Source organism: Pseudophryne corroboree, unplaced genomic scaffold (genome assembly GCF_028390025.1).
Source record: "Pseudophryne corroboree isolate aPseCor3 unplaced genomic scaffold, aPseCor3.hap2 scaffold_413, whole genome shotgun sequence".
In the NCBI taxonomy this organism is placed as follows: Eukaryota; Metazoa; Chordata; class Amphibia; order Anura; family Myobatrachidae; genus Pseudophryne; species Pseudophryne corroboree.
The window spans coordinates 234739-260041 of NW_026970047.1; the positions used below are offsets into that span (position 1 = coordinate 234739).

Consider the following 25303-nt stretch of genomic DNA (forward strand, 5'->3'; position numbering starts at 1 on the left):
AAAAAAATATGCTGGCAGAAAAATCCAATTGAGTGATTAAACAGCTCTTTATTTTCTGGCTTTATTTTTATGCTAACAAATTTGTTCTCTGAAAAGTGTCCACAAAGCCAAGTCTCTGATTAACACCTTTGTAAGGATGGTTTTTCACCTATTACTAAATTAAACTTGCTTCATTGGAAAGGCAGCAAGATGCTTCCTCATTTCAATGTCTACTGAAATAATACAGGTTGACACCAGGAAACATTAACGCCACTGCATCCTTGCTGCTTTCTCATGTGGAAGTCTGTTTAATGTGAAAACAAGGTGATATCTAATTAGCACACAGGTAAGGAATTAAGAAAATCTTTATTTAAGGGTGAAGATGTTTCTCACAAAATCGTTGCCCCAATGCATCATTGAAATTCAAGCTGGAAAGATGATTTTAATATATCACTTGTACATTTTGTTTTGCTCTTCTGGTGACAATGTAGTTTGTTTTTGTCAATTACCATTTTAATAATAGGGTAAAGAAAATGAAGTGGATTTTTGAAAGAAAACAATACTGTCAATATACTATTAAAACAAATTAAAATGGTAAAAGTTATTGTACTTTAAGTAAAAATAAAAGAGACAAAATATCAATCCCAGTTTTGGATTACTTTAATTAACAACAAAAAAATGCATATAGCAGAGGATAGTTTCAATCTGCCTACCTCTGGGTTATGGGCCCAGCATGCTTCCATTGCAGTACTCTGCTGCACATGTAAGTTCAAGAGATCCTGAAGCACTCACTCATCATGGGAAAGTACCAATGTGTTTCTTCGTTGGTTGATGGAAGAAACATCTTACAAAAACTCTCCAGATTATTAACTTTTTAAAGTTTTTTTAGGAAACGTTTTAGATGAATGCTTATTAGCCTTAGTCAGTATAGACTTTTGCAAAGTGTCTCTGTGGCGCAATCAGTTAGTATGTACGGCTATTAACCAAAAGGTTGGTGGTTCAATCCCACCCAGGGACCTAATTGACCTTGTTATCAGATTTTGGTGATCTTTAAGTAGACAAGTCAAAATTTCAAACCCCCTGTTATGGTGTAGGGTACCTGGCCTTCTCTGATGTAATCAGAGTTAGATTTGATTCAGTGATTTTATAAAAACAGCTAGGAAGCACAATTTAGCAGTGGGTTGCAGAGAAAAAAAATATGCTGGCAGAAAAATCCAATTGAGTGATTAAACAGCTCTTTATTTTCTGGCTTTATTTTTATGCTAACAAATTTGTTCTCTGAAAAGTGTCCACAAAGCCAAGTCTCTGATTAACACCTTTGTAAGGATGGTTTTTCACCTATTACTAAATTAAACTTGCTTCATTGGAAAGGCAGCAAGATGCATCCTCATTTCAATGTCTACTGAAATAATACAGGTTGACACCAGGAAACATTAACGCCACTGCATCCTTGCTGCTTTCTCATGTGGAAGTCTGTTTAATGTGAAAACAAGGTGATATCTAATTAGCACACAGGTAAGGAATTAAGAAAATCTTTATTTAAGGGTGAAGATGTTTCTCACAAAATCGTTGCCCCAATGCATCATTGAAATTCAAGCTGGAAAGATGATTTTAATATATCACTTGTACATTTTGTATTGCTCTTCTGGTGACAATGTAGTTTGTTTTTGTCAATTACCATTTTAATAATAGGGTAAAGAAAATGAAGTGGATTTTTGAAAGAAAACAATACTGTCAATATACTATTAAAACAAATTAAAATGGTAAAAGTTATTGTACTTTAAGTAAAAATAAAAGAGACAAAATATCAATCCCAGTTTTGGATTACTTTAATTAACAAACAAAAAAATGCATATAGCAGAGGATAGTTTCAATCTGCCTACCTCTGGGTTATGGGCCCAGCATGCTTCCATTGCAGTACTCTGCTGCACATGTAAGTTCAAGAGATCCTGAAGCACTCACTCATCATGGGAAAGTACCAATGTGTTTCTTCGTTGGTTGATGGAAGAAACATCTTACAAAAACTCTCCAGATTATTAACTTTTTAAAGTTTTTCTAGGAAACGTTTTAGATGAATGCTTATTAGCCTTTGTCAGTATAGACTTTTGCAAAGTGTCTCTGTGGCGCAATCAGTTAGTATGTACGGCTATTAACCAAAAGGTTGGTGGTTCAATCCCACCCAGGGACCTAATTGACCTTGTTATCAGATTTTGGTGATCTTTAGGTAGACAAGTCAAAATTTCAAACCCCCTGTTATGGTGTAGGGTACCTGGCCTTCTCTGATGTAGTTAGATTTGATTCAGTGATTTTATAAAAACAGCTAGGAAGCACAATTTAGCAGTGGGTTGCAGTGAAAAAAAATATGCTGGCAGAAAAATCCAATTGAGTGATTAAACAGCTCTTTATTTTCTGGCTTTATTTTTATGCTAACAAATTTGTTCTCTGAAAAGTGTCCACAAAGCCAAGTCTCTGATTAACACCTTTGTAAGGATGGTTTTTCACCTATTACTAAATTAAACTTGCTTCATTGGAAAGGCAGCAAGATGCATCCTCATTTCAATGTCTACTGAAATAATACAAGTTGACACCAGGAAACATTAACGCCACTGCATCCTTGCTGCTTTCTCATGTGGAAGTCTGTTTAATGTGAAAACAAGGTGATATATAATTAGCACACAGGTAAGGAATTAAGAAAATCTTTATTTAAGGGTGAAGATGTTTCTCACAAAATTGTTGACCCAATGCATCATTGAAATTCAAGCTGGAAAGATGATTTTAATATATCACTTGTACATTTTGTATTGCTCTTCTGGTGACAATGTAGTTTGTTTTTGTCAATTACCATTTTAATAATAGGGTAAAGAAAATGAAGTGGATTTTTGAAAGAAAACAATACTGTCAATATACTATTAAAACAAATTAAAATGGTAAAAGTTATTGTACTTTAAGTAAAAATAAAAGAGACAAAATATCAATCCCAGTTTTGGATTACTTTAATTAACAAAAAAAAAATGCATATAGCAGAGGATAGTTTCAATCTGCCTACCTCTGGGTTATGGGCCCAGCATGCTTCCATTGCAGTACTCTGCTGCACATGTAAGTTCAAGAGATCCTGAAGCACTCACTCATCATGGGAAAGTACCAATGTGTTTCTTCATTGGTTGATGGAAGAAACATCTTACAAAAACTCTCCAGATTATTGACTTTTTAAAGTTTTTCTAGGAAACGTTTTAGATGAATGCTTATTAGCCTTTGTCAGTATGGACTTTCGCAAAGTGTCTCTGTGGCGCAATCAGTTAGTATGTATGGCTATTAACCAAAAGGTTGGTGGTTCAATCCCACCCAGGGACCTAATTGACCTTGTTATCAGATTTTGGTGATCTTTAAGTAGACAAGTCAAAATTTCAAACCCCCTGTTATGGTGTAGGGTACCTGGCCTTCTCTGATGTAATCAGAGTTAGATTTGATTCAGTGATTTTATAAAAACAGCTAGGAAGCACAATTTAGCAGTGGGTTGCAGAAAAAAAAAATATGCTGGCAGAAAAATCCAATTGAGTGATTAAACAGCTCTTTATTTTCTGGCTTTATTTTATGCTAACAAATTTGTTCTCTGAAAAGTGTCCACAAAGCCAAGTCTCTGATTAACACCTTTGAAAGGATGGTTTTTCACCTATTACTAAATTAAACTTGCTTCATTGGAAAGGCAGCAAGATGCATCCTCATTTCAATGTCTACTGAAATAATACAGGTTGACACCAGGAAACATTAACGCCACTGCATCCTTGCTGCTTTCTCATGTGGAAGTCTGTTTAATGTGAAAACAAGGTGATATCTAATTAGCACACAGGTAAGGAATTAAGAAAATCTTTATTTAAGGGTGAAGATGTTTCTCACAAAATCGTTGCCCCAATGCATCATTGAAATTCAAGCTGGAAAGATGATTTTAATATATCACTTGTACATTTTGTATTGCTCTTCTGGTGACAATGTAGTTTGTTTTTGTCAATTACCATTTTAATAATAGGGTAAAGAAAATTAAGTGGATTTTTGAAAGAAAACAATACTGTCAATATACTATTAAAACAAATTAAAATGGTAAAAGTTATTGTACTTTAAGTAAAAATAAAAGAGCCAAAATATCAATCCCAGTTTTGGATTACTTTAATTAACAAACAAAAAAATGCATATAGCAGAGGATAGTTTCAATCTGCCTACCTCTGGGTTATGGGCCCAGCATGCTTCCATTGCTGTACTCTTCTGCACATGTAAGTGCAAGAGATCCTGAAGCACTCACTCATCATGGGAAAGTACCAATGTGTTTCTTCGTTGGTTGATAGAAGAAACATCTTACAAAAACTCTCCAGATTATTGATTTTTTTAAGTTTTTCTAGGAAACGTTTTAGATGAATGCTTATTAGCATTTGTCAGTATGTACTTTTGCAAAGTGTCTCTGTGGCGCAATCAGTTAGCGTGTACGGCTATTAACCAAAAGGTTGGTGGTTCAATCCCACCCAGGGACGTAATTGACCTTGTTATCAGATTTTGGTGATCTTTAAGTAGACAAGTCAAATTTCATACACCCTGTTATGGTGTAGGGTACCTGGCCTTCTCTGATGTAATCAGAGTTAGATTTGATTCAGTGATTTTATAAAAACATCTAGGAAGCACAATTTAGCAGTGGGTTGCAGAGAAAAAGAAATATGCTGGCAAAAAAATCAAATTGCGTGATTAAACAGCTCTTCATTTTCTGGCTTTATTTTTATGCTAACAAATTTGTTCTCTGAAAAGTGTCCACAAAGCCAAGTCTCTGATTAACACCTTTGTAGGGATGGTTTTTCACCTATTACTAAATTAAACTTGCTTCATTGGAAAGGCAGCAAGATGTATCCTCATTTCAATGTCTACTGAAATTATACAGGTTGACACCAGGAAACATTAACGCCACTGCATCCTTGCTGCTTTCTCATGTGGAAGTCTGTTTAATGTGAAAACAAGGTGATATCTAATTAGCACACAGGTAAGGAATTAAGAAAATCTTTATTTAAGGGTGAAGATGTTTCTCACAAAATTGTTGACCCAATGCATCATTGAAATTCAAGCTGGAAAGATGATTTTAATATATCACTTGTACATTTTGTATTGCTCTTCTGGTGACAATGTAGTTTGTTTTTGTCAATTACCATTTTAATAATAGGGTAAAGAAAATGAAGTGGATTTTTGAAAGAAAACAATACTGTCAATATACTATTAAAACAAATTAAAATGGTAAAAGTTATTGTACTTTAAGTAAAAATAAAAGAGACACAATATCAATCCCAGTTTTGGATTACTTTAATTAACAAAAAAAATGCATATAGCAGAGGATAGTTTCAATCTGCCTACCTCTGGGTTATGGGCCCAGCATGCTTCCATTGCAGTACTCTGCTGCACATGTAAGTGCAAGAGATCCTGAAGCACTCACTCATCATGGGAAAGTACCAATGTGTTTCTTCGTTGGTTGATGGAAGAAACATCTTACAAAAACTCTCCAGATTATTGACTTTTTAAAGTTTTTCTAGGAAACGTTTTAGATGAATGCTTATTAGCCTTTGTCAGTATAGACTTTTGCAAAGTGTCTCTGTGGCGCAATCGGTTAGTGTCTTTGGCTATTAACCAAAAGGTTGGTGGTTCAATCCCACCCAGGGATGTAATTAACCTTGTGATCAGATTTTGGTGATATTTAAGGAGACAAGTCAAAATTTCAAACCTCCTCTTATGGTGTAGGGTACATGGCCTTCTCTGATGTAATCAGAGTTAGATTTGATTCAGTGATTTTATAAAAAACAGCTAGGAAGCACAATTTAGCAGTGGGTTGCAGAGAAATAAAATATGCTGGCAGAAAAATCCAATCGAGTGATTAAACAGCTCTTCATTTTCTGGCTTTATTTTTATGCTAACAAATTTGTTCTCTGAAAAGTGTCCACAAAGCCAAGTCTCTGATTAACACCTTTGTAAGGATGGTTTTTCACCTATTACTAAATTAAACTTGATTCATTGGAAAGGCAGCAAGATGCATCCTCATTTCAATGTCTACTGAAATAATACAAGTTGACACCAGGAAACATTAACGCCACTGCATCCTTGCTGCTTTCTCATGTGGAAGTCTGTTTAATGTGAAAACAAGGTGATATCTAATTAGCACACAGGTAAGGAATTAAGAAAATCTTTATTTAAGGGTGAAGATGTTTCTCACAAAATTGTTGACCCAATGCAACATTGAAATTCAAGCTGGAAAGATGATTTTAATATATCACTTGTACATTTTGTATTGCTCTTCTGGTGACAATGTAGTTTGTTTTTGTCAATTACCATTTTAATAATAGGGTAAAGAAAATGAAGTGGATTTTTGAAAGAAAACAATACTGTCAATATACTATTAAAACAAATTAAAATGGTAAACGTTATTGTACTTTAAGTAAAAATAAAAGAGACAAAATATCAATCCCAGTTTTGGATTACTTTAACAAAAAAAAATGCATATAGCAGAGGATAGTTTCAATCTGCCTACCTCTCGGTTATGAGCCCAGCATGCTTCCATTGCAGTACTCTGCTGCACATGTAAGTTCAAGAGATCCTGAAGCACTCACTCATCATGGGAAAGTACCAATGTGTTTCTTCGTTGGTTGATGGAAGAAACATCTTACAAAAACTCTCCAGATTATTGACTTTTTAAAGTTTTTCTAGGAAACGTTTTAGATGAATGCTTATTAGCCTTTGTCAGTATGGACTTTTGCAAAGTGTCTCTGTGGTGCAATCAGTTAGCGTGTACGGCTATTAACCAAAAGGTTGGTGGTTCAATCCCACCCAGGGACCTAATTGACCTTGTTATCAGATTTTGGTGATCTTTAAGTAGACAAGTCAAATTTCATACCCCCTGTTATGGTGTAGGGTACCTGGCCTTCTCTGATGTAATCAGAGTTAGATTTGATTCAGTGATTTTATAAAAACAGCTAGGAAGCACAATTTAGCAGTGGGTTGCAGAAAAAAAAAATATGCTGGCAGAAAAATCCAATTGAGTGATTAAACAGCTCTTTATTTTCTGGCTTTATTTTTATGCTAACAAATTTGTTCTCTGAAAAGTGTCCACAAAGCCAAGTCTCTGATTAACACCTTTGTAAGGATGGTTTTTCACCTATTACTAAATTAAACTTGCTTCATTGGAAAGGCAGCAAGATGCATCCTCATTTCAATGTCTACTGAAATAATACAGGTTGACACCAGGAAACATTAACGCCACTGCATCCTTGCTGCTTTCTCATGTGGAAGTCTGTTTAATGTGAAAACAAGGTGATATCTAATTAGCACACAGGTAAGGAATTAAGAAAATCTTTATTTAAGGGTGAAGATGTTTCTCACAAAATCGTTGCCCCAATGCATCATTGAAATTCAAGCTGGAAAGATGATTTTAATATATCACTTGTACATTTTGTATTGCTCTTCTGGTGACAATGTAGTTTGTTTTTGTCAATTACCATTTTAATAATAGGGTAAAGAAAATTAAGTGGATTTTTGAAAGAAAACAATACTGTCAATATACTATTAAAACAAATTAAAATGGTAAAAGTTATTGTACTTTAAGTAAAAATAAAAGAGCCAAAATATCAATCCCAGTTTTGGATTACTTTAATTAACAAACAAAAAAATGCATATAGCAGAGGATAGTTTCAATCTGCCTACCTCTGGGTTATGGGCCCAGCATGCTTCCATTGCTGTACTCTTCTGCACATGTAAGTGCAAGAGATCCTGAAGCACTCACTCATCATGGGAAAGTACCAATGTGTTTCTTCGTTGGTTGATAGAAGAAACATCTTACAAAAACTCTCCAGATTATTGATTTTTTTAAGTTTTTCTAGGAAACGTTTTAGATGAATGCTTATTAGCATTTGTCAGTATGTACTTTTGCAAAGTGTCTCTGTGGCGCAATCAGTTAGCGTGTACGGCTATTAACCAAAAGGTTGGTGGTTCAATCCCACCCAGGGACGTAATAGACCTTGTTATCAGATTTTGGTGATCTTTAAGTAGACAAGTCAAATTTCATACCCCCTGTTATGGTGTAGGGTACCTGGCCTTCTCTGATGTAATCAGAGTTAGATTTGATTCAGTGATTTTATAAAAACATCTAGGAAGCACAATTTAGCAGTGGGTTGCAGAGAAAAAGAAATATGCTGGCAAAAAAATCAAATTGCGTGATTAAACAGCTCTTCATTTTCTGGCTTTATTTTTATGCTAACAAATTTGTTCTCTGAAAAGTGTCCACAAAGCCAAGTCTCTGATTAACACCTTTGTAAGGATGGTTTTTCACCTATTACTAAATTAAACTTGATTCATTGGAAAGGCAGCAAGATGCATCCTCATTTCAATGTCTACTGAAATAATACAAGTTGACACCAGGAAACATTAACGCCACTGCATCCTTGCTGCTTTCTCATGTGGAAGTCTGTTTAATGTGAAAACAAGGTGATATCTAATTAGCACACAGGTAAGGAATTAAGAAAATCTTTATTTAAGGGTGAAGATGTTTCTCACAAAATTGTTGACCCAATGCAACATTGAAATTCAAGCTGGAAAGATGATTTTAATATATCACTTGTACATTTTGTATTGCTCTTCTGGTGACAATGTAGTTTGTTTTTGTCAATTACCATTTTAATAATAGGGTAAAGAAAATGAAGTGGATTTTTGAAAGAAAACAATACTGTCAATATACTATTAAAACAAATTAAAATGGTAAAAGTTATTGTACTTTAAGTAAAAATAAAAGAGACACAATATCAATCCCAGTTTTGGATTACTTTAATTAACAAAAAAAATGCATATAGCAGAGGATAGTTTCAATCTGCCTACCTCTGGGTTATGGGCCCAGCATGCTTCCATTGCAGTACTCTGCTGCACATGTAAGTGCAAGAGATCCTGAAGCACTCACTCATCATGGGAAAGTACCAATGTGTTTCTTCGTTGGTTGATGGAAGAAACATCTTACAAAAACTCTCCAGATTATTGACTTTTTAAAGTTTTTCTAGGAAACGTTTTAGATGAATGCTTATTAGCCTTTGTCAGTATGGACTTTTGCAAAGTGTCTCTGTGGCGCAATCGGTTAGTGTGTTTGGCTATTAACCAAAAGGTTGGTGGTTCAATCCCACCCAGGGATGTAATTAACCTTGTGATCAGATTTTGGTGATATTTAAGGAGACAAGTCAAAATTTCAAACCTCCTCTTATGGTGTAGGGTACATGGCCTTCTCTGATGTAATCAGAGTTAGATTTGATTCAGTGATTTTATAAAAAACAGCTAGGAAGCACAATTTAGCAGTGGGTTGCAGAGAAATAAAATATGCTGGCAGAAAAATCCAATCGAGTGATTAAACAGCTCTTCATTTTCTGGCTTTATTTTTATGCTAACAAATTTGTTCTCTGAAAAGTGTCCACAAAGCCAAGTCTCTGATTAACACCTTTGTAAGGATGGTTTTTCACCTATTACTAAATTAAACTTGATTCATTGGAAAGGCAGCAAGATGCATCCTCATTTCAATGTCTACTGAAATAATACAAGTTGACACCAGGAAACATTAACGCCACTGCATCCTTGCTGCTTTCTCATGTGGAAGTCTGTTTAATGTGAAAACAAGGTGATATCTAATTAGCACACAGGTAAGGAATTAAGAAAATCTTTATTTAAGGGTGAAGATGTTTCTCACAAAATTGTTGACCCAATGCAACATTGAAATTCAAGCTGGAAAGATGATTTTAATATATCACTTGTACATTTTGTATTGCTCTTCTGGTGACAATGTAGTTTGTTTTTGTCAATTACCATTTTAATAATAGGGTAAAGAAAATGAAGTGGATTTTTGAAAGAAAACAATACTGTCAATATACTATTAAAACAAATTAAAATGGTAAACGTTATTGTACTTTAAGTAAAAATAAAAGAGACAAAATATCAATCCCAGTTTTGGATTACTTTAACAAAAAAAAATGCATATAGCAGAGGATAGTTTCAATCTGCCTACCTCTCGGTTATGAGCCCAGCATGCTTCCATTGCAGTACTCTGCTGCACATGTAAGTTCAAGAGATCCTGAAGCACTCACTCATCATGGGAAAGTACCAATGTGTTTCTTCGTTGGTTGATGGAAGAAACATCTTACAAAAACTCTCCAGATTATTGACTTTTTAAAGTTTTTCTAGGAAACGTTTTAGATGAATGCTTATTAGCCTTTGTCAGTATGGACTTTTGCAAAGTGTCTCTGTGGTGCAATCAGTTAGCGTGTACGGCTATTAACCAAAAGGTTGGTGGTTCAATCCCACCCAGGGACCTAATTGACCTTGTTATCAGATTTTGGTGATCTTTAAGTAGACAAGTCAAATTTCATACCCCCTGTTATGGTGTAGGGTACCTGGCCTTCTCTGATGTAATCAGAGTTAGATTTGATTCAGTGATTTTATAAAAACATCTAGGAAGCACAATTTAGCAGTGGGTTGCAGAGAAAAAGAAATATGCTGGCAAAAAAATCAAATTGCGTGATTAAACAGCTCTTCATTTTCTGGCTTTATTTTTATGCTAACAAATTTGTTCTCTGAAAAGTGTCCACAAAGCCAAGTCTCTGATTAACACCTTTGTAGGGATGGTTTTTCACCTATTACTAAATTAAACTTGCTTCATTGGAAAGGCAGCAAGATGTATCCTCATTTCAATGTCTACTGAAATAATACAGGTTGACACCAGGAAACATTAACGCCACTGCATCCTTGCTGCTTTCTCATGTGGAAGTCTGTTTAATGTGAAAACAAGGTGATATCTAATTAGCACACAGGTAAGGAATTAAGAAAATCTTTATTTAAGGGTGAAGATGTTTCTCACAAAATTGTTGACCCAATGCATCATTGAAATTCAAGCTGGAAAGATGATTTTAATATATCACTTGTACATTTTGTATTGCTCTTCTGGTGACAATGTAGTTTGTTTTTGTCAATTACCATTTTAATAATAGGGTAAAGAAAATGAAGTGGATTTTTGAAAGAAAACAATACTGTCAATATACTATTAAAACAAATTAAAATGGTAAAAGTTATTGTACTTTAAGTAAAAATAAAAGAGACACAATATCAATCCCAGTTTTGGATTACTTTAATTAACAAAAAAAATGCATATAGCAGAGGATAGTTTCAATCTGCCTACCTCTGGGTTATGGGCCCAGCATGCTTCCATTGCAGTACTCTGCTGCACATGTAAGTGCAAGAGATCCTGAAGCACTCACTCATCATGGGAAAGTACCAATGTGTTTCTTCGTTGGTTGATGGAAGAAACATCTTACAAAAACTCTCCAGATTATTGACTTTTTAAAGTTTTTCTAGGAAACGTTTTAGATGAATGCTTATTAGCCTTTGTCAGTATGGACTTTTGCAAAGTGTCTCTGTGGCGCAATCGGTTAGTGTGTTTGGCTATTAACCAAAAGGTTGGTGGTTCAATCCCACCCAGGGATGTGATTAACCTTGTGATCAGATTTTGGTGATATTTAAGGAGACAAGTCAAAATTTCAAACCTCCTCTTATGGTGTAGGGTACATGGCCTTCTCTGATGTAATCAGAGTTAGATTTGATTCAGTGATTTTATAAAAAACAGCTAGGAAGCACAATTTAGCAGTGGGTTGCAGAGAAAAAAAATATGCTGGCAGAAAAATCCAATCGAGTGATTAAACAGCTCTTCATTTTCTGGCTTTATTTTTATGCTAACAAATTTGTTCTCTGAAAAGTGTCCACAAAGCCAAGTCTCTGATTAACACCTTTGTAAGGATGGTTTTTCACCTATTACTAAATTAAACTTGCTTCATTGGAAAGGCAGCAAGATGCATCCTCATTTCAATGTCTACTGAAATAATACAAGTTGACACCAGGAAACATTAACGCCACTGCATCCTTGCTGCTTTCTCATGTGGAAGTCTGTTTAATGTGAAAACAAGGTGATATCTAATTAGCACACAGGTAAGGAATTAAGAAAATCTTTATTTAAGGGTGAAGATGTTTCTCACAAAATTGTTGACCCAATGCAACATTGAAATTCAAGCTGGAAAGATGATTTTAATATATCACTTGTACATTTTGTATTGCTCTTCTGGTGACAATGTAGTTTGTTTTTGTCAATTACCATTTTAATAATAGGGTAAAGAAAATGAAGTGGATTTTTGAAAGAAAACAATACTGTCAATATACTATTAAAACAAATTAAAATGGTAAACGTTATTGTACTTTAAGTAAAAATAAAAGAGACAAAATATCAATCCCAGTTTTGGATTACTTTAACAAAAAAAAAATGCATATAGCAGAGGATAGTTTCAATCTGCCTACCTTTCGGTTATGAGCCCAGCATGCTTCCATTGCAGTACTCTGCTGCACATGTAAGTTCAAGAGATCCTGAAGCACTCACTCATCATGGGAAAGTACCAATGTGTTTCTTCGTTGGTTGATGGAAGAAACATCTTACAAAAACTCTCCAGATTATTGACTTTTTAAAGTTTTTCTAGGAAACGTTTTAGATGAATGCTTATTAGCCTTTGTCAGTATGGACTTTTGCAAAGTGTCTCTGTGGCGCAATCAGTTAGTATGTACGGCTATTAACCAAAAGGTTGGTGGTTCAATCCCACCCAGGGACCTAATTTACCTTGTTATCAGATTTTGGTGATCTTTAAGTAGACAAGTCAAAATTTCAAACCCCCTGTTATGGTGTAGGGTACCTGGCCTTCTCTGATGTAATCAGAGTTAGATTTGATTCAGTGATTTTATAAAAACAGCTAGGAAGCACAATTTAGCAGTGGGTTGCAGAGAAAAAAAATATGCTGGCAGAAAAATCCAATTGCGTGATTAAACAGCTCTTTATTTTCTGGCTTTATTTTTATGCTAACAAATTTGTTCTCTGAAAAGTGTCCACAAAGCCAAGTCTCTGATTAACACCTTTGTAAGGATGGTTTTTCACCTATTACTAAATTAAACTTGCTTCATTGGAAAGGCAGCAAGATGCATCCTCATTTCAATGTCTACTGAAATAATACAGGTTGACACCAGGAAACATTAACGCCACTGCATCCTTGCTGCTTTCTCATGTGGAAGTCTGTTAAATGTGAAAACAAGGTGATATCTAATTAGCACACAGGTAAGGAATTAAGAAAATCTTTATTTAAGGGTGAAGATGTTTCTCACAAAATCGTTGCCCCAATGCATCATTGAAATTCAAGCTGGAAAGATGATTTTAATATATCACTTGTACATTTTGTTTTGCTCTTCTGGTGACAATGTAGTTTGTTTTTGTCAATTACCATTTTAATAATAGGGTAAAGAAAATGAAGTGGATTTTTGAAAGAAAACAATACTGTCAATATACTATTAAAACAAATTAAAATGGTAAAAGTTATTGTACTTTAAGTAAAAATAAAAGAGCCAAAATATCAATCCCAGTTTTGGATTACTTTAATTAACAAACAAAAAAATGCATATAGCAGAGGATAGTTTCAATCTGCCTACCTCTGGGTTATGGGCCCAGCATGCTTCCATTGCTGTACTCTGCTGCACATGTAAGTGCAAGAGATCCTGAAGCACTCACTCATCATGGGAAAGTACCAATGTGTTTCTTCGTTGGTTGATAGAAGAAACATCTTACAAAAACTCTCCAGATTATTGACTTTTTTAAGTTTTTCTAGGAAACGTTTTAGATGAATGCTTATTAGCATTTGTCAGTATGTACTTTTTGCAAAGTGTCTCTGTGGCGCAATCAGTTAGTGTGTACGGCTATTGACCAAAAGGTTGGTGGTTCAATCCCACCCAGGGACGTAATTGACCTTGTTATCAGATTTTGGTGATCTTTAAGTAGACAAGTCAAATTTCATACCCCCTGTTATGGTGTAGGGTACCTGGCCTTCTCTGATGTAATCAGAGTTAGATTTGATTCAGTGATTTTATAAAAACATCTAGGAAGCACAATTTAGCAGTGGGTTGCAGAGAAAAAGAAATATGCTGGCAAAAAAACCAAATTGCGTGATTAAACAGCTCTTCATTTTCTGGCTTTATTTTAATGCTAACAAATTTGTTCTCTGAAAAGTGTCCACAAAGCCAAGTCTCTGATTAACACCTTTGTAGGGATGGTTTTTCACCTATTACTAAATTAAACTTGCTTCATTGGAAAGGCAGCAAGATGTATCCTCATTTCAATGTCTACTGAAATAATACAGGTTGACACCAGGAAACATTAACGCCACTGCATCCTTGCTGCTTTCTCATGTGGAAGTCTGTTTAATGTGAAAACAAGGTGATATCTAATTAGCACACAGGTAAGGAATTAAGAAAATCTTTATTTAAGGGTGAAGATGTTTCTCACAAAATTGATGACCCAATGCAACATTGAAATTCAAGCTGGAAAGATGATTTTAATATATCACTTGTACATTTTGTTTTGCTCTTCTGGTGACAATGTAGTTTGTTTTTGTCAATTACCATTTTAATAATAGGGTAAAGAAAATGAAGTGGATTTTTGAAAGAAAACAATACTGTCAATATACTATTAAAACAAATTAAAATGGTAAAAGTTATTGTACTTTAAGTAAAAATAAAAGAGCCAAAATATCAATCCCAGTTTTGGATTACTTTAATTAACAAACAAAAAAATGCATATAGCAGAGGATAGTTTCAATCTGCCTACCTCTGGGTTATGGGCCCAGCATGCTTCCATTGCTGTACTCTGCTGCACATGTAAGTGCAAGAGATCCTGAAGCACTCACTCATCATGGGAAAGTACCAATGTGTTTCTTCGTTGGTTGATAGAAGAAACATCTTACAAAAACTCTCCAGATTATTGATTTTTTTAAGTTTTTCTAGGAAACGTTTTAGATGAATGCTTATTAGCATTTGTCAGTATGTACTTTTGCAAAGTGTCTCTGTGGCGCAATCAGTTAGTGTGTATGACTATTAACCAAAAGGTTGGTGGTTCAATCCCACCCAGGGACGTAATTGACCTTATCAGATTTTGGTGATCTTTAAGTAGACAAGTCAAATTTCATACCCCCTGTTATGGTGTAGGGTACCTGGCCTTCTCTGATGTAATCAGAGTTAGATTTGATTCAGTGATTTTATAAAAACATCTAGGAAGCACAATTTAGCAGTGGGTTGCAGAGAAAAAGAAATATGCTGGCAAAAAAATCAAATTGCGTGATTAAACAGCTCTTCATTTTCTGGCTTTATTTTTATGCTAACAAATTTGTTCTCTGAAAAGTGTCCACAAAGCCAAGTCTCTGATTAACACCTTTGTAGGGATGGTTTTTCACCTATTACTAAATTAAACTTGCTTCATTGGAAAGGCAGCAAGATGTATCCTCATTTCAATGTCTACTGAAATAATACAGGTTGACACCAGGAAACATTAACGCCACTGCATCCTTGCTGCTTTCTCATGTGGAAGTCTGTTTAATGTGAAAACAAGGTGATATCTAATTAGCACACAGGTAAGGAATTAAGAAAATCTTTATTTAAGGGTGAAGATGTTTCTCACAAAATTGTTGACCCAATGCATCATTGAAATTCAAGCTGGAAAGATGATTTTAATATATCACTTGTACATTTTGTATTGCTCTTCTGGTGACAATGTAGTTTGTTTTTGTCAATTACCATTTTAATAATAGGGTAAAGAAAATGAAGTGGATTTTTGAAAGAAAACAATACTGTCAATATACTATTAAAACAAATTAAAATGGTAAAAGTTATTGTACTTTAAGTAAAAATAAAAGAGCCAAAATATCAATCCCAGTTTTGGATTACTTTAATTAACAAAAAAAAAATGCATATAGCAGAGGATAGTTTTAATCTGCCTACCTCTGGGTTATGGGCCCAGCATGCTTCCATTGCTGTACTCTGCTGCACATGTAAGTGCAAGAGATCCTGAAGCACTCACTCATCATGGGAAAGTACCAATGTGTTCCTTCGTTGGTTGATAGAAGAAACATCTTACAAAAACTCTCCAGATTATTGACTTTTTTAAGTTTTTCTAGGAAACGTTTTAGATGAATGCTTATTAGCATTTGTCAGTATGTACTTTTTGCAAAGTGTCTCTGTGGCGCAATCAGTTAGTATGTACGGCTATTAACCAAAAGGTTGGTGGTTCAATCCCACCCAGGGACCTAATTGACCTTGTTATCAGATTTTGGTGATCTTTAAGTAGACAAGTCAAAATTTCAAACCCCCTGTTATGGTGTAGGGTACCTGGCCTTCTCTGATGTAATCAGAGTTAGATTTGATTCAGTGATTTTATAAAAACAGCTAGGAAGCACAATTTAGCAGTGGGTTGCAGAGAAAAAAAATATGCTGGCAGAAAAATCCAATTGAGTGATTAAACAGCTCTTTATTTTCTGGCTTTATTTTTATGCTAACAAATTTGTTCTCTGAAAAGTGTCCACAAAGCCAAGTCTCTGATTAACACCTTTGTAAGGATGGTTTTTCACCTATTACTAAATTAAACTTGCTTCATTGGAAAGGCAGCAAGATGCATCCTCATTTCAATGTCTACTGAAATAATACAAGTTGACACCAGGAAACATTAACGCCACTGCATCCTTGCTGCTTTCTCATGTGGAAGTCTGTTTAATGTGAAAACAAGGTGATATATAATTAGCACACAGGTAAGGAATTAAGAAAATCTTTATTTAAGGGTGAAGATGTTTCTCACAAAATTGTTGACCCAATGCATCATTGAAATTCAAGCTGGAAAGATGATTTTAATATATCACTTGTACATTTTGTATTGCTCTTCTGGTGACAATGTAGTTTGTTTTTGTCAATTACCATTTTAATAATAGGGTAAAGAAAATGAAGTGGATTTTTGAAAGAAAACAATACTGTCAATATACTATTAAAACAAATTAAAATGGTAAAAGTTATTGTACTTTAAGTAAAAATAAAAGAGACAAAATATCAATCCCAGTTTTGGATTACTTTAATTAACAAAAAAAAAATGCATATAGCAGAGGATAGTTTCAATCTGCCTACCTCTGGGTTATGGGCCCAGCATGCTTCCATTGCAGTACTCTGCTGCACATGTAAGTTCAAGAGATCCTGAAGCACTCACTCATCATGGGAAAGTACCAATGTGTTTCTTCGTTGGTTGATGGAAGAAACATCTTACAAAAACTCTCCAGATTATTGACTTTTTAAAGTTTTTCTAGGAAACGTTTTAGATGAATGCTTATTAGCCTTTGTCAGTATGGACTTTTGCAAAGTGTCTCTGTGGCGCAATCAGTTAGTATGTACAGCTATTAACCAAAAGGTTGGTGGTTCAATCCCACCGAGGGACCTAATTGACCTTGTTATCAGATTTTGGTGATCTTTAAGTAGACAAGTCAAAATTTCAAACCCCCTGTTATGGTGTAGGGTACCTGGCCTTCTCTGATGTAATCAGAGTTAGATTTGATTCAGTGATTTTATAAAAACAGCTAGGAAGCACAATTTAGCAGTGGGTTGCAGAAAAAAAAAATATGCTGCCAGAAAAATCCAATAGAGTGATTAAACAGCTCTTTATTTTCTGGCTTTATTTTTATGCTAACAAATTTGTTCTCTGAAAAGTGTCCACAAAGCCAAGTCTCTGATTAACACCTTTGTAAGGATGGTTTTTCACCTATTACTAAATTAAACTTGCTTCATTGGAAAGGCAGCAAGATGCATCCTCATTTCAATGTCTACTGAAATAATACAGGTTGACACCAGGAAACATTAACGCCACTGCATCCTTGCTGCTTTCTCATGTGGAAGTCTGTTTAATGTGAAAACAAGGTGATATCTAATTAGCACACAGGTAAGGAATTAAGAAAATCTTTATTTAAGGGTGAAGATGTTTCTCACAAAATCGTTGCCCCAATGCATCATTGAAATTCAAGCTGGAAAGATGATTTTAATATATCACTTGTACATTTTGTATTGCTCTTCTGGTGACAATGTAGTTTGTTTTTGTCAATTACCATTTTAATAATAGGGTAAAGAAAATTAAGTGGATTTTTGAAAGAAAACAATACTGTCAATATACTATTAAAACAAATTAAAATGGTAAAAGTTATTGTACTTTAAGTAAAAATAAAAGAGCCAAAATATCAATCCCAGTTTTGGATTACTTTAATTAACAAACAAAAAAATGCATATAGCAGAGGATAGTTTCAATCTGCCTACCTCTGGGTTATGGGCCCAGCATGCTTCCATTGCTGTACTCTGCTGCACATGTAAGTGCAAGAGATCCTGAAGCACTCACTCATCATGGGAAAGTACCAATGTGTTTCTTCGTTGGTTGATAGAAGAAACATCTTACAAAAACTCTCCAGATTATTGATTTTTTTAAGTTTTTCTAGGAAACGTTTTAGATGAATGCTTATTAGCATTTGTCAGTATGTACTTTTGCAAAGTGTCTCTGTGGCGCAATCAGTTAGTGTGTACGGCTATTAACCAAAAGGTTGGTGGTTCAATCCCACCCAGGGACGTAATTGACCTTGTTATCAGATTTTGGTGATCTTTAAGTAGACAAGTCAAATTTCATACCCCCTGTTATGGTGTAGGGTACATGGCCTTCTTTGATGTAATCAGAGTTAGATTTGATTCAGTGATTTTATAAAAAAAACAGCTAGGAAGCACAATTTAGCAGTGGGTTGCAGAGAAAAAGAAATATGCTGGCAAAAAAATCCAATTGAGTGATTAAACAGCTCTTCATTTTCTGGCTTTATTTTTATGCTAACAAATTTGTTCTCTGAAAAGTGTCCACAAAGCCAAGTCTCTGATTAACACCTTTGTAAGGATGGTTTTTCACCTATTACTAAATTAAACTTGCTTCATTGGAAAGGCAGCAAGATGCATCCTCATTTCAATGTGTACTGAAATAATACAAGTTGACACCAGGAAACATTAACGCCACTGCATCCTTGCTGCTTTCTCATGTGGTCATGTGGAAGTCTGTTTAATGTGAAAACAAGGTGATATCTAATTAGCACACAGGTAAGGAATTAAGAAAATCTTTATTTAAGGGTGAAGATGTTTCTCACAAAATTGTTGACCCAATGCAACATTGAAATTCAAGCTGGAAAGATGATTTTAATATATCACTTGTACATTTTGTATTGCTCTTCTGGTGACAATGTAGTTTGTTTTTGTCAATTACCATTTTAATAATAGGGTAAAGAAAATGAAGTGGATTTTTGAAAGAAAACAATACTGTCAATATACTATTAAAACAAATTAAAATGGTAAAAGTTATTGTACTTTAAGTAAAAATAAAAGAGACAAAATATCAATCCCAGTTTTGGATTACTTTAATTAACAAAAAAAAAATGCATATAGCAGAGGATAGTTTCAATCTGCCTACCTCTCGGTTATGAGCCCAGCATGCTTCCATTGCAGTACTCTGCTGCACATGTAAGTTCAAGAGATCCTGAAGCACTCACTCATCATGGGAAAGTACCAATGTGTTTCTTCGTTGGTTGATGGAAGAAACATCTTACAAAAACTCTCCAGATTATTGACTTTTTAAAGTTTTTCTAGGAAACGTTTTAGATGAATGCTTATTAGCCTTTGTCAGTATGGACTTTTGCAAAGTGTCTCTGTGGTGCAATCAGTTAGTATGTACGGCTATTAACCAAAAGGTTGGTGGTTCAATCCCACCCAGGGACCTAATTGACCTTGTTATCAGATTTTGGTGATCTTTAAGTAGACAAGTCAAATTTCATACCCCCTGTTATGGTGTAGGGTACCTGGCCTTCTCTGATGTAATCAGAGTTAGATTTGATTCAGTGATTTTATAAAAACATCTAGGAAGCACAATTTAGCATTGGGTTGCAGAGAAAAAGAAATATGCTGGCAAAAAAATCAAATTGCGTGATTAAACAGCTCTTCATTTTCTGGCTTTATTTTTATGCTAACAAATTTGTTCTCTGAAAAGTGTCCACAAAGCCAAGTCTCTGATTAACACCTTTGTAGGGATGGTTTTTCACCTATTACTAAATTAAACTTGCTTCATTGGAAAGGCAGCAAGATGCATCCTCATTTCAATGTCTACTGAAATAATACAGGTTGACACCAGGAAACATTAACGCCACTGCATCCTTGCTGCTTTCTCATGTGGAAGTCTGTTTAATGTGAAAACAAGGTGATATCTAATTAGCACACAGGTAAGGAATTAAGAAAATCTTTATTTAAGGGTGAAGATGTTTCTCACAAAATTGTTGACCCAATGCATCATTGAAATTCAAGCTGGAAAGATGATTTTAATATATCACTTGTACATTTTGTATTGCTCTTCTGGTGACAATGTAGTTTGTTTTTGTCAATTACCATTTTAATAATAGGGTAAAGAAAATGAAGTGGATTTTTGAAAGAAAACAATACTGTCAATATACTATTAAAACAAATTAAAATGGTAAAAGTTATTGTACTTGTACCCGGGGACTAGTGTGTGAGTGGTGCTGGCTCCTGCACAGTGACAGAAACTGGGTGTTGCACGTAATGTCACAGTGAAACACCCATATTCTGTCACTGAAGAGGAGCCGGCACTTTGGTGTCACCCCCCTTGGCGGGTGACACTCGGGTGTGGGCCGCAACCCCGTTGTGATGCCACTGACCAATGGGAAGCTTTACGTGGCTTACCCATGTGTTAGTAGCCCCAAGCATCTTTTGTGTTAGTCCCTGAAGAAAAACTTCAAATATTTACAAATAAATTTTGTAATCAATGGGCCTAATTCAGTAAGGATTGCAAATTCTGCTAAGTAACAGAATTTGCAATCCTTTGGTTCGCATGCTGGGGCCACCCAGCATGCCGCCTCCCTTCTTGACCACGCTGAAATTGCAGTCGCAGTGCAGTTCAGCGTGATCATAAAAAATGGGTTAGCCTCCTGTTGGTGCAGACTGTATGTGTGCGCAGGAAGCCGCCACCATTTTTGTGATCGCAGCTGCTGCATGTGATGTCATGCAACCGCTCTGACCACGCCTCCTGTTTCTCCGTTGCCGACCCCATTTTGAAGCCCTGCCCACGCACCGCTCCATCTCCGACTTGGAAATGGAGTGTTGCTGACCCCCCCCCCCAGCACCGATTGACAGTCAGAGGCGATTGCATTAACTGCGGGGTGCCGCAGAAAATGCAGGCGCATGCGTATGCTCTTAGCAATTTTTGCAGTTGGACTGCTTATTGCGATTGCAATCCAACCTGAATCAGGCTCTATTACCTATCACAATGCACTGCGGGTAGTACAAAATGGGGTTAATATAAGAGAAAACCCCCCAGAGCTGTGCTCCTTAACTGTCCCTGGTGGCTAGTGGAGCGGCTGCCCAGTAATCAGTGTCCACGCCAGTGCGCACATGGCCCGCCCCCTACAGCCACGCTGGATCACGGTATAGTGTGGGCACAGAAGTCCCTTACCTCCCTTTCATCAGCGGCCTCGTGATCCCGGAGGGCGGTGTGTGTGTGACTGACCTTAGGAAGAAACCGGAGCCTCCGCTGCAGTGACCCAGCAACCAGGGCGCGGGAGTATACTGCGCCGCTGGGAGTGATGGAGCTGCAGTAAAGATGTCTATTAGACCTAGCCTGCTGCAGCCCTTGTAGATTCTTATAAAAAAAAGTTCTTCTTTTCTTGTCAAAATTAATAGCTAAGAATAGGCTGCCTGAGGCAGCCCCCTCTTAAGTGGCCTGCTACTGAAGGCACCAACTACAAACTGAGCTCCCTTGTTCATGGAAGCGAGGTTATAGAGGAGGGGGCGCTGAGCATCTTGGGAACAGTCAAAAGCTTTGAGCCTGTTGGTGCCTCAGATCAAGATCCTACTCTACACCCCAATGTGAATCCTTGTGGAGTCCAGTGTATCCCACAGAAGAAATGAATGTGTCACACCTATTGGCAGCAACATTAGAATAGCTGCTGATGGGCACAATTGAGAAAGGAAGGGGGGAAAACATTTGAATCCAGCACATATATGTAATTTGAATATGTAATTTGTACCTTCCTACTTTAAAATGTAATGGATGAACCTCACCCTGTGAGAACTATCTTCATGATCAAGAGATCTCATATGCAAGATAAGTATGTGTTGGCAGAGGCGCTCACTGGGCAGAGATGCTGATCGCATCTCTGGCATGTGCCGGTGCACTGCGGCACCAGCACACACACACACACACTTCAGACCTGATCTCCTGTTGTGTGAATATGCACAGCAGAGATCAGGTCTGAATTAGGCCCTATATACAGCTGTCAGTAAGGCAGGGATCTGCTGCTGCCAGTGAGGCAGGGATGTGCTGCTGTCAGTGAAGCAGTGATCTGCTGCTGCCAGTGAGGCAGGGATCTGCTGCTGCCAGTGAGGCAGGGATGTGCTGCTATAAGTGAGGCAGGTATGTGCTGCTGTCAATGAGGCAGGGATGTGCTGCTGTCAGTGAAGCAGGGATGTGCTGCTGTCAGCGAGGCAGTGATCTGCTGCCCACTATCTCCCTATCACCCCTGCCTGAGTCACACACTTTCCCTGTCACCCCTGCCCCAGTTACCCACTATCTCCCAGTCACCGCTGCCTCAGTTAACCACTATACCTGCGACCCCTGCCTCAGTCACCCACTATACCAGTCACCCCTGCTTTAGTCACCCACTATCTCTGTCACCCCTGCCTCAGTCAACCACTATCTCCATATCACCCCTACCTCAGTCACCCACTATCCCTGTCACCTCTGCCTCAGTCACCCACTGTCACCCTATCACCCCTGCCTCAGTCACCCACTATCCCTGTCACCCCTGCCTCAGTCTCCTACTGTCCCTGTCACCCCTGCCACAGTCATCCACTATATCCCTATCACCCCTGCCTTAGTCACTGACTATCTCCCAGTCACCCCGGCCTCAGTCACCCACTATCTCCCAGTCATACATGCTTCAGTCACCCACTATCTCCCAGTCATCCCTGCCTCAGTCACCTACTGACACCAGTGCAGACATTTCTGCTGCGGCCTCTCCACTCTCCAGCGTGAACGTACTGACGACTGAGGAAATCCGCTTCCCAGTTGAGGACTCCGGGAATGAACACTGCCGATATTGCTGGCAGATGACGTTCTACCCAACTGAGGATTTTTGATACTTCCAGCTTTGCCATGCAATTTCGAGTGCCGCCTTGATGATTTGTGTACACTACCGTGGTGTCGTTGTCCGATTGTACTTGAACAGGCCTGTTCTGTACTAGAGGCAGGGCCAGTGTCAATGAATTGAACACTGCCCGCAATTCCAGAATGTTTATCGGGAGGAGAGATTCCTCCCTGGTCCACCGATGGTGAAGGGTCGTCATCACGGCCATGACCTTGGTGAATTTCCGAGGTGCCGTGGCCAAACCAGAAGGCAGGACCTGAAATCCAAAAACTAACCAGGCACAACACTGCTTAGCTTCCAACATCAGATGAGATTGGACATATCCAGTGTGATGCGGCTGTAGATGATTTTTGCTGTTTCTAACTTCTACTTCTAACTACTGGTACATCAATGAATAAGTTTCAAAATATAATGCATCAAGAGAACGGTGTTGGTAGTATAAAACTACCTACAGCACCTGGTATTCCCAGGTGGTCTCACATCCAAGAACAAACCAGGCCTAAAATCAGGTGATATTGGGCACATACAGTGTGGTGTGGCTGTAGATGAGCTTGTGGTTTCTGTTAGAGTTCTTCTACTTCTAACTACTCGTACATAAATGAGTAAGCAGCCGATTTATTAAACCTGGTGAAATGATAATTTGCATGGTGATAAAGTACCAGCCAATCAGCTCCTAATTGCCATGTCACAGGCTGGGTTTGAAAAATGACAGTTAGGAGCTGTCTGGCTGGTACTTTATCACCTTGCACTTTATCAGTTCACCAGGCTTAATAGATCTGCCCCAATGTTTCAAAATGGAATGCATCAAGAGAACGGTGTTAGTATTGTAAAAATACACACAGCTCCTGGTATTTCCTTTTGGTCTCCCATCCAAGTACTAAAACCAGGACCAACACTGGTCAGCTTCCATGATCAGGAGAGATTGGGCAAATCCAGTGTGCTGTGGCTGTAGATGAGCTGGTGGTTTCTGTTACAGCTCTTCTACTTCTAACTTCTGGTACATAAAAGAATACATGTAAAAATTAAATGTACCAAGAAAATGGTGTTGGTAGTTTAAAAACACCTAAAGAATCTGATACTACCAAGCAGTCTCCCATCCATGTATTAACAAAGTCCAATACTGCTTTGCTTCAAAAATCAAATGAGATTGGGCATATCCAGTGTGGTGTGGCTTTAGATAAGCTTTGTGGTTTCTGTTAGAGCTCTTCTGCTTCTAACTACTGGTACATTAATGAATATGTATAAGGTTGTAGTTTATCCAATATGCCTTTACTACCTTACCTTTCAACCCCCCCTCCCTCCCCTCTTCTCCTTATAGCTTACTTAGTTCTCTCCTCCTCGTGTGTGCGTTATTTGTTTTCTCATACGTACTAGAGGATGCTGGGGTCACATTAAGAACCATGGGGTATAGACGGGATCCGCAGGAGACATGGGCACTTTAAGACTTTCAAAGGGTGTGAACTGTCTCCTCCCTCTATGCCCCTCCTCCAGACTCCAGTTTTAGTATTGTGCGCAGTGATACTGGATGCACTACAGGGGAGCTCTACTGAGTTTCTCTGAAAAGACTTGTTAGTTTTTTTTATTTTCAGGAAGGCTGCTGGCAACAGTCTCCCTGCTTCGTGGGACTTAGGGGAGAGAAGTATGACCAACTTCTAGTGAGTTCAATGGCTCTGCTTCAGGCTGACAGGACACCATTAGCTCCTGAGGGTGCTGATCGCTGGGTACGCCTAGATGCACACTCCCGCAGCCTGCCGTCACCCCCTTACAGAGCCAGAAGACAGGTGAGTAGCAGAAGAACAGAAGACTTCTTCTTCAGTGACGGCATTCTGAGGTACCGAGCAGCGAGCGGAACGCTGCGCGCCATGCTCACACACAAACACAGGCACTGCAGGGTGCAGGGCACGGGGGGGGGGCACCCTGGGCAGCATAAATTCCTCACAAAAGGCTGGAAAAAGTGGACATTAGTACCTGGGCACTGTCCTTACCCCGCTAGCGTAATTAATTATTTCTGAGCGGGACAGATATGCGCCATTACAGCGGCGGGGCTTCTTCCTCACCTCACCAGAACATCTTTAGAGCATTACAAGTCTATCACTATAGAGTTTATTATTTCCCAGACTGTGTACTTTTGGCGCTGGATTGTGAGCTGAAAAATCCTCTGATTGGCAAGGAAAAGC

At 37.4% G+C, this 25303-nt stretch overlaps 2 non-coding genes across 2 annotated transcripts; both read left to right on the forward strand.

Annotated features, from left to right (window-relative positions):
* Positions 1-9093: 9093 nt before the first annotated feature.
* Positions 9094-9167, forward strand: TRNAN-AUU (transfer RNA asparagine (anticodon AUU)). Its single transcript has one exon. It is a non-coding gene; the product is annotated as a tRNA-Asn (tRNA).
* Positions 9168-11425: 2258 nt separating this feature from the next.
* Positions 11426-11499, forward strand: TRNAN-AUU (transfer RNA asparagine (anticodon AUU)). Its single transcript has one exon. It is a non-coding gene; the product is annotated as a tRNA-Asn (tRNA).
* The last annotated feature ends 13804 nt before the right edge of the window (positions 11500-25303 follow it).